This window comes from Gracilinanus agilis, chromosome 3 (genome assembly GCF_016433145.1).
Source record: "Gracilinanus agilis isolate LMUSP501 chromosome 3, AgileGrace, whole genome shotgun sequence".
In the NCBI taxonomy this organism is placed as follows: Eukaryota; Metazoa; Chordata; class Mammalia; order Didelphimorphia; family Didelphidae; genus Gracilinanus; species Gracilinanus agilis.
The window spans coordinates 342282301-342291648 of record NC_058132.1 but is presented as its reverse complement, the minus strand read 5'-3'; the positions used below and the strand labels follow the sequence as shown (position 1 = coordinate 342291648).

The following is a 9348-nucleotide window of genomic DNA, read 5'->3' as shown; positions in this document are numbered from 1 at the left end:
CGCCCCCCTACCCCCCACCACGCAGGCATCGCGTCTGTCCTCGCCCTCCCCGCTGCCGCCGCCCCTGCGGGCACCCAGTCCCTGACCCCCCTCCCCCTGCACACCTCCTCCTCTTTTCCTCCTCCTCCTCCTCTTTTGCTCTTCCTCCTCTTCCTTCTCCTCCTCCCGCCGCCACCGCCGCTGCTGATCTGCCGCAGCCGGCGTTCCTGACGGTGACCAGCACCACAGGGCCCAGCCCCAAGGCGGCCGGGCCTCCGCAGCGCTGCCGTTAGCTGCACGGCGTCAGGCGGAGAAGGCGCGAGCTGACAGGGCCCAGGATCCGAGCTCGCGCCCTCCCCGCCCCCGCCCCCGCCCCCGGGCCTCTCCCCATTTCCCCGCGGGAGGACAGACCGGGAGTGGGGGAGGGAGAAGGAGGAGGAAGAAAAAAGAGGGAGGATCCCGGCAGGCGCCTTCCCCTCCCCAACTGCCGCCGCCCGCGCACCCACCTGGTTCCGTGGCAGCCGATCTCGAGCGCGCGGTGGGTGAATGGGGGGGCGTCAAGCGTTCACCGGTTCCCTCGACTGCACAGCTGGCCTGCGGCTTCAGCGGCACTCACCAGGCCTCGCTCGCTTTCCGCCGCCGCGTACCGAGCGAACAGCGAGACCAGAGAAGCCGGCGTTCGGAGCGCGCCTGCGTGATAGCAGCCTACCGACGTCGAAGGATGGGAGGGGATGGGGGAGGCGGGGGAAAGAGGAGGAGGAAACCTCGGTTTCTACACCTGCGCAGTCCCCTTCTGTGGCCGGGGCCCTAGAGAGCTTATTGGGAGTTGTAGTTCCACTCGTCGTAACCGGCCTCTGGCCTAAAGTCCCTCCCCTATCAGCTCATGTTAAAAAGAAAAACTAGGGTTCCTCTATCTCAGGAAAAGGGATGGGTTACGGATGAAGTCTGCAGTTGATATTTATGTGAGGGAGTGAAGAGCCTGATGATTAAGAGGGAGGAGCAACTAGTGATGAAGTACTAGGATAGAGAAAGGAGCAGGCCCTGATGAAGCAACCCGAGAGGTTCGAAGGCCTAGGCCCAATCACTCTAGGAAAGGGGGGAGGGGCGCTCCGACCGGCCTAGCCGGGCATTCTAGTCCATTTAACTGATAATTCCCTACTCTGGAAAACTGTGCATCGGATCGTGGCTTGGTGACAGTATCCCTTAAGATCATGAGACACCCTTGCTCTGATTACACTCACCAAAACAACCTTTTTGCATTACCCATGTTGTCCCACAATATCCATGTGGAGAGAGATCTCTTCTTCCACATTAAATGTCCTGCACACTACTAGGGCTTGATAAACATTTGTAGAACTGAAGTCCATTTTTGTTTTCCATAGTAGACTTTGCCCTTTTGTTTCCTTTGGTACTAGAAGCTCCCTGGGGAGGAAACTCCCTCTGCTAATTCAGATCTATAACTCAGTTTATAATTTTACATGGTTGCCTGAGGCACTGAGAGGTTAAGTATTGATAATGGCCCCAGGATCCTGGTCATCCTAACTTGAAGCCAGCTCTCTAACCATTTTCAGTAGACTGGCAGACATTTGACTTTGCAAATGTGCTACTGAACAGCCAAGAGCATCATTCAAATTCAGTTTGGCAGTTATGTTTCTCAGTGTAAATGAACACATTTGGAATCTTGTTAATCAACTAGCTTTTATTAGTGTGAATGAATCCCTCCCAAAACCTGAGTACCCTGGGGTGAATTTGTGATTTCAAGTGCCAAGTTATTCAGTGACCCCCAACTGGAGTTCCTTGCACCTTGATTAAAGACCCTTGTTTTTGGTACTTTGGTAGTCCTCTTTATTTTCAGATTGGCACGGTTAACTTGGAAATAACACAGGTCTTTAATCAAAAGTGTTCAGTTTCAGCCACCACACACAAGCTCCTAAAAACCACACAAAGCCAAGGGCTCTGGGAGGCTGGGAACTATATCTTTGGGAGAATGTGTAAATGAAATTAACTCTAGCCCATTCATAGTCAAAAATCTACTTACCCTAGGCATCTAGATTATATCATCCCCACCTCCCCCAGGGGGAGTGGAGATAATTTAATCACACATGACAATCTAGATTTTATCATCCCCACCTCCCTCAAAAGGGGAGTGGAGATAGTTGATCACACATGATAATAAGTATCAAATCAAGAACAAGGGACTGCCCTTTGGGCAGTCCAAATCAGTGTAGAGGCTGCCATTGGTCCACTTGAATTAGAGGTGGGCCCACAGGAAATGAGGAGAGACACTATCTCTTTAAATATGTGTGTTACAAGCTAGTTCAAGAAGTTCCGGCTTTGGACTTGGGCCTGAAGGTTCTGGGCTGAGACCTCAGAATGCTTCTACTCTGAACTGTCAGGTGGGTAAGTAAGGCTGACTTCCTTGGCCTACCTTGGCGTTTCCAAACTCTGCCTTAAGTAGGCTTATAGCCTCTCTGATTTCTAAGGTCTTGTGGCTTGTAACCTAGTTTAATTAGCCTTTTAACCCTCTCTCTATTTACCTACCTTTTACCTTCCTAATTGTAAATAAACTACCTTAAACCAGATCCTGACTTGGGTCTATTTTAATTATGGAATCAATCTGAATTGTTGATTCCTGGCGGCCACACTTTAAATACATATTTTATAAAATACCTAAAATCTCTCTCTTACAAATGCACCACGTGAGATGATTCTCCTAAGAGTGACAGTACTTGGGGGTCTTTTCTATCCTCTGGAGAACTTGGTACAGCAAGAATGCATAGACAAGCTGCAAGCAAACTGCAAAGATGCTGTAGCCAGCACTGGGGTATCAGGGAGAGGTCTACTACTATGTATACAAAAGGAAAAAGATCAAAACAAAAACTAGGCTTCCTGAGAGAGGACTTTAAAAAATGGGAAAAGCTCCTGAGACAAATAAGGATACTTAACCTTTGACTCTGCCTACCAGTCCCACCCAAACTGGGGTCACCAAACACTTCAAGGTCGATAGTTTAGTCCAAAACAGGTGTGCCTGGTACTTGAGTTCTCAAGGAACAGGGGCAAATTTAAAACTTGCAGAAAACCCAGTTGACCACACAAAATTGGGGACTAGATGCTGATCCCACCAAAAGAGAGCCAACCTTTGAGACCTATTCCGAGCAGTCAGATACCTGATCTCTTTCTACTTGCTAGTTTTTCTCTTCTGTTTATTTCTCAAAAAGACGTAGGATCACAGAATCACAGTTATAAAGAGTTTCAGAGGAACAACTTCTGGACCAACTCATTAAGGAAGAAGGAATTTCCTTCATCCACCCTACTGATCCTCATTCCCTCTGTGATTTAGCTTGTGTTTTTGAGAATTGATGTAGCTGAAAAGATAACTCATTCCCCTGTGATATCTGAAACAAGTGGTCATCATTCTGAAGAACTCATCAGAAAGCCCACTATCTCCATCTCATTTTTGTATTTCCTATTCATTAGGAAATTTTCACTAATGGCCAAGGCAAAGTCTGTCTTGCTGGAACGCCCACTCACTGCTACTTCTGCTCTCTAGAGCTAAGCTAAATAAACCTAATTATTCTTCTACATGCTTGGGGGATAAAATGTACATTTAAATATGAACAAGGGCCTGAGGACCATCTGGGAAGTGAGTACCAGGGACCTAATCTCCTAAAAGTAGGGAAGACAACACTAAAGCTTTAATTTAAAATATTCTTTTACTTTAGCATTTTATGATTTGCCACTTTCCTCACAACCACCCTGTGATTATAGGCATTATTATTCCCATTTTACAGATGAGAAAAGTATAGTTAAGAAGGAATAAATAATTTTGACATAATAACCCATCTTTAAAGTATCAAAGATAGAATTCAAACCCAAACCCAACAGTCAAAGGGCCTCCCAAATTCTGCTGCTTTATACTATCATTGAAATGGTTCTTACCACCAGTGCTACCTTCTCCTTGCATTTTAGGACAGCAAATTGGGAGACTGAGGTATGCAGGTCAGGCTTTCATATAATCTCAAGCCCTGCATCCAGAAAATACTCCAAAACTAACATTTTCAACAACAATAATACTCATAATTTGCCTATTCTTTCTTCTGTATTTCCTTCTCTCATAGAACAACTTTCCTGATTATCATGCTACTTTGCTAAGTGAGGATAAGCTAATGTGAAGATGTTTTGAAAAAATAAAAGTATCAGCATATCTTCTCTGAGGAATCAAATTGGACTTTCTTCTATAGTCAGTAGTCTTTGTAATAGGGTCAGCACTGATGCCCCTGATTACTAGTGGTGTGGGAAGGGAAACAATTCTCTAATGCAGATGTCAAGACTTGCATCCAGGTTTCTATTTGAGTTTGAAACCACTACTCTAAAGAGAAAATAACTCATCTAATATCCATTCAACTCATGAAGTATCTAGAGTCTTCTAGTCTTGACTTCATAATTTGCCATGTGGCCCTGGTCAAGATATTTAATTACCCTAAACTTCATTTTCATCATCTATAAAATGGGGGAGGGGAAAACCTGCATGCTTTGTCAGACAGTCAAATTAATATTTAAGCACTTACTATGTGCCAGGTACTGTGCTAAGATCTGAGGATACAAATAAGAAAAAAAGACCCTGCCTTCAAGAAACTTGCAATCTAAAAGAAAAAGACAACTCCCAAAAGGCAAATGGAGATTAAGAAATTGAGAGTGAACTGAAAACCAGTCATTAAAAACTACAATTGGGCAAGTAGAAGCCAATGATCTCACAAGACAGAAGTCGCAATCATGATATCTGACAAAGCCAAAGTAAAAATAGATCTGATTAAAAGAGATAGAGAAGGTAATTACATCCTGATAAAAGGCAATATAGACAAAGAGGAAATATCAGTACTTAACATGTATGCACCAAATGGAATAGCATCCAAATTTCTAAAGGAGAAACTAGTGGAGCTTAAGAAGGAAATAGATAGTAAAACTATACTAGTGGGAGATCTGAACCTTCCTCTATCAGATCTAGATAAATCAAACCAAAAAACAAATAAGAAAGAGGTAAGAGATGTGAATGAAATCTTAGAAAAATTAGAGTTAATAGATATGTGGAGAAAAATAAATAGGAGCAAAAAGGAATACATCTTCTTTTCAGCAGGACATGGTACATTCACAAAGGTTGACCATGTACTGGGGCATAAAAACGTGGCAAACAAGTGCAAAGGAACAGAAATAATAAATGCAACCTTTTCAGATCATAATGAAATAAAAATAATAATTAGCAAGGATACATGGATAGGCATATCAAAACTTAATTGGAAATTTAATATTATGATTCTCCAAAATCAATCAGTTAAACAAATCATAGAAACAATTAATAATTTCGTTGAAGAGAATGACAATGATGAGATGTCCTATCAAAACCTATGGGATATAGCCAAAGCAGTACTCAGGGGGAAATTTATATCCTTCTGTGCATATATTAACAAATTAGGGAGGGCAGAGGTTAATGAATTGGGCATGGAAATTCATGATATCTGAAATATCTGACAAAACTAGAAAGTGGACAAATTAAAAATTCTCAGATAAAAACTAAATTAGAACCTGGTACTTTGAAAAAAACAAATAAAACAGACAAAATACTGGTTAATCTAATAAAAAAAGGAAAGAAGAAAACCAATTACCAGTATCAAAGATGAAAAGGGAGACCTCAGCTCTAAGGAAGAGGAAATTAAGGCAATCATTAAAAACTATTTTGCGCATTTATATGGCAATAAATATAGCAATCTAGGTGAGATGGATGAATATTTACAAAAATATAAAATGCCTAGATTAACAGAAGAAGAAATAGAATACTTAATCCCATATCATTAAAAAGAAAGTGAACAAGCCATCACAGAATTCCCTAAGGAAAAATCCCCAGGACCAGATGGATTCACAAGTGAATGTTTATTAAAGAACAACTAATCCCAACATTACACAAAATATTTGACAAAATAAGCAAAGAAGGAGTTCTACCAAATTCCTTTTATGACACAAATACGGTACTGATTCCAAAGCCAGGCAGATCAAAAACAGAGAAAGGAAACTATAGACCAGTCTCCTTAATGAACATAGATGCAAAAATCTTAAATAGAATACTAGCAAAGAGACTCCAGGAAGTGTTCACAAGGGTTATTCATTATGATCAGGTGGGATTTATTTATACCAGGAATGCAAGGATGGTTCAATATTAGGAAAACCATCCATATAGTTGACTATATTAACAAACAAACCAACAAAAACCACATGATTATCTAAATAGATGCAGAAAAAGCCGTTGACAAAATACAACACTTATTCCTATTGAAAACACTAGAAAGTATAGGACTAGAAGGACCTTTCTTAAAAACAATAAACAGTATATATTTAAAACCATCAGCAAGCATCATCTGCAATAGGGACAAATAGAAGCCTTCCCAAAAAGATCAGGAGTGAAACAGGGATGCCCATTATCACTTCTATTATTTAACATTGTATTTGAAACACTAGCAGTAGCAATTAGAGAAGAAAAAGAAATTGAAGGTATTAAAATAGGCAATGAGAAGACCAAGCTATCACTCTTTGCAGATGATATGATGGTCTACTTAAAGAATCCTAGAAAATCAACTAAGAAACTAGTGGAAATAATCAACAAGTTTAACAAAGTTGCAGGATACAAAATAAACCTACATAAGTCATCAGCATTTCTATATATTTCCAACACATCCCAGCAACAAGAGTTACAAAGAGACACTCCATTTAAAATCAACCTAGACAATATAAAATACTTAGGAATCTATTTGTCAAGACAAACACAGGAATTATATGAACACAACTATAAAACACTTCCACACAATTAAAACTAGATCTAAACAATTAGAAAAACATTAATTTCTCATGGGTAGGACAAGCTAACATAATAAAATGACAATCCTACTGAAATTAATTTACTTATTCAGTGCCATACCTATCAAACTACCAAGAAACTTTTTTTACTAAATTAGAAAAAACTATAACAAAGTTCATTTGGAAGAACAAAAGATCAAGAATATGAAGGGAAATGATGAAAAAAATGTAAAGGATGGGGGCCTAGCAGTACCAGATCTTAAACTGTACTATAAAGAAGAGGTCATCAAAATAATATGGTACTGGCTAAGAGATAGAAGGGAGGATCAGTGGAATAGACTTGGGGTAAATGACCTTAGCAAGACAGTGTATGATAAACCCAAAGATCCCAGCTTTTAGGACAAAAATCCACTATTTGATAAAAACTGCTGGGAAAATTGGAAAACAATATGGGAGAGTTTAGATTTAGATCAACATTTCACACCCTACACCAAGATGAACTCAGAATGGGTGAATGACTTGAATATAAAGAAGGAAACTATAAGTAAATTAGGTGTACACAGAATAGTATACCTATCAGATCTTTGGGAAAGGAAAGATTTCAAAATCAAGCAAGCATTAGAAAAAATTACAAAATATAAAATAATTTTGATTACATTAAATTAAAAAGGTTTTATACAAACAAATCCAATGAACTCAAAATTGAAGGGAAGCAACAAATTGGGAAAAAAATCTTTCTAACAAAAACTCTGAGAAAGGTTTAATTACTCAAATATATAAGGAGATCAATCAATTATACAGGAAATCATGCCATTTCTGAATTGATAAAAGGGCAAGGGACATGAATAGGCAATTTTCAGATAAAGAAATCAAAAGTATCAATAAGTACATGAAAAAGTGTTCTAAATCTCTTATAATTAGAGAAATGCAAATCAAAACAGCTCTGAAGAACCACTTCACACCTAGCAGATTGGCTAACATGTCAGCAAAGGAAAGTAATAAATGTTGGAAGGGATGTGGCCAAATAGGGGCATTAATGCATTGCTGGTGGAGTTGTGAATTGATCCAATCATTCTGGACAGCAATTTGGAACTATGCTTAAAGGGCTTTAAAAGACTGCCTACCCTTTGATCCACTGCTGGGTTTATACCCCAAAGAGATAATAAGGAAAAAGACTTGGACAAAAATATTTATAGCCAACCGCTTTGTGGTGGCAAAAAATTGGAAAATGAGGAGATGCCCTTTGATTGAGGAATGACTAAACAAATTGTGATATCTGCTAATGATAGAATACTATTGTGCTAAAAGGCATAATGACCTGGAGGAATTCCATGTGAACTGGAACGACCTCCAGGAATTAATGCAGAGTAAAAGGAGCAGAACCAGAATAACCTTACACATGGAGACTTGATACACTGTGGAACAATTGAATGTAATGGACTTCTCTACTAGCAGCAATGCAATGATCCAAGACATTTCTGAGGGATCTATGAGAAAGAACACTATTCATATCCAGAAAAAGAACTGTGGGAGCAGAAACATAGAGAAAAAAAACTGCTTGATCATATGGATCCAGGGATATGATTGGGGATGTAGATTCTAAATGATCACTCTAGTGCAAATATCAATTATATGGAAATAGGTCTTGATCAATGACACATGTAAAACCCAGTAAAATTGTGCATTGGTTATGGGAAGGGCGTGGGAGGAGGAGAGGGGAAAGAACATGAATCATGTAACCATGGAAAAATTTCCTTAATCAATAAAAATAAAAAAAGAAAAGAAAAGAAGGGTGAAGAGAAGGATGAAGAAAGTTTCTGACCCAGGGTATGGTAGAAAAATCAGTAATCCCAAAGTGGAACAAGCAGATGAGAAATGAGATATTCCGGGGTAAGGTTTTAGAGTTCATAGTTTCACTCCAATCAGAGGGACAAGAAGGTGATAAGGAATAGTATCTTTTTTTTTTTTTTTAATAGAGGGAAAACACTCATTTGGAAGGTAAATTTTTTTTTGTTGTAGAAGGTGATGCTTGAGTTGTATCTTAAAAGAGAGTGATTTTATGAGACAGAGGTAAGGAGTTAGATAGAAAACAATGAGTACATTCCAGGTTTGGAAGATCTTTTTGATATTCAATTTTTTAAAGTGTCTCAGACTCTACATGACCCCATTTGGGGTTTTCTTGGCAAAGATACTGGAGTGGTTTGTCATTTCCTTCTCCAGCTCATTTTATAGATGAGAACACTGAGGTAAACATTGTTGCATGACCTGCTCAGAGTCACACAGCTAGTAAGTATCTAAGTATAGATTTGAATTTACAAAGATGAGTTTTCCTAACTCTAGTTCTAGCACTTTATTCCACTGCACCACCTCATTACCCAGTGATGGGGTGTAGTATAAGGCTGATGAGATCTTACAGGATGGTTGTGCTACTACAATCAGGGTGGAGCAGTGGCTGGCAATAGATCATATTAGCCTCTGTTAACAGGATAGCAACAGCTGTTGTCAATAGCTTAGGAACTAGAATAG

General features: G+C 39.7%; 1 protein-coding gene across 1 annotated transcript in view; it reads right to left on the bottom strand.

Annotated features, from left to right (window-relative positions):
• The window catches only part of KPNA1 (karyopherin subunit alpha 1), a 93497-nt gene extending 92813 nt beyond the window's left edge, over positions 1-684 (bottom strand). Inside the window, exon 1 of the mRNA XM_044670052.1 lies at positions 486-684. The gene's annotated coding sequence lies outside the window, so the exon portion shown is untranslated. The remainder of the gene's footprint in view (positions 1-485) is intronic.
• Positions 685-9348: the final 8664 nt, after the last annotated feature.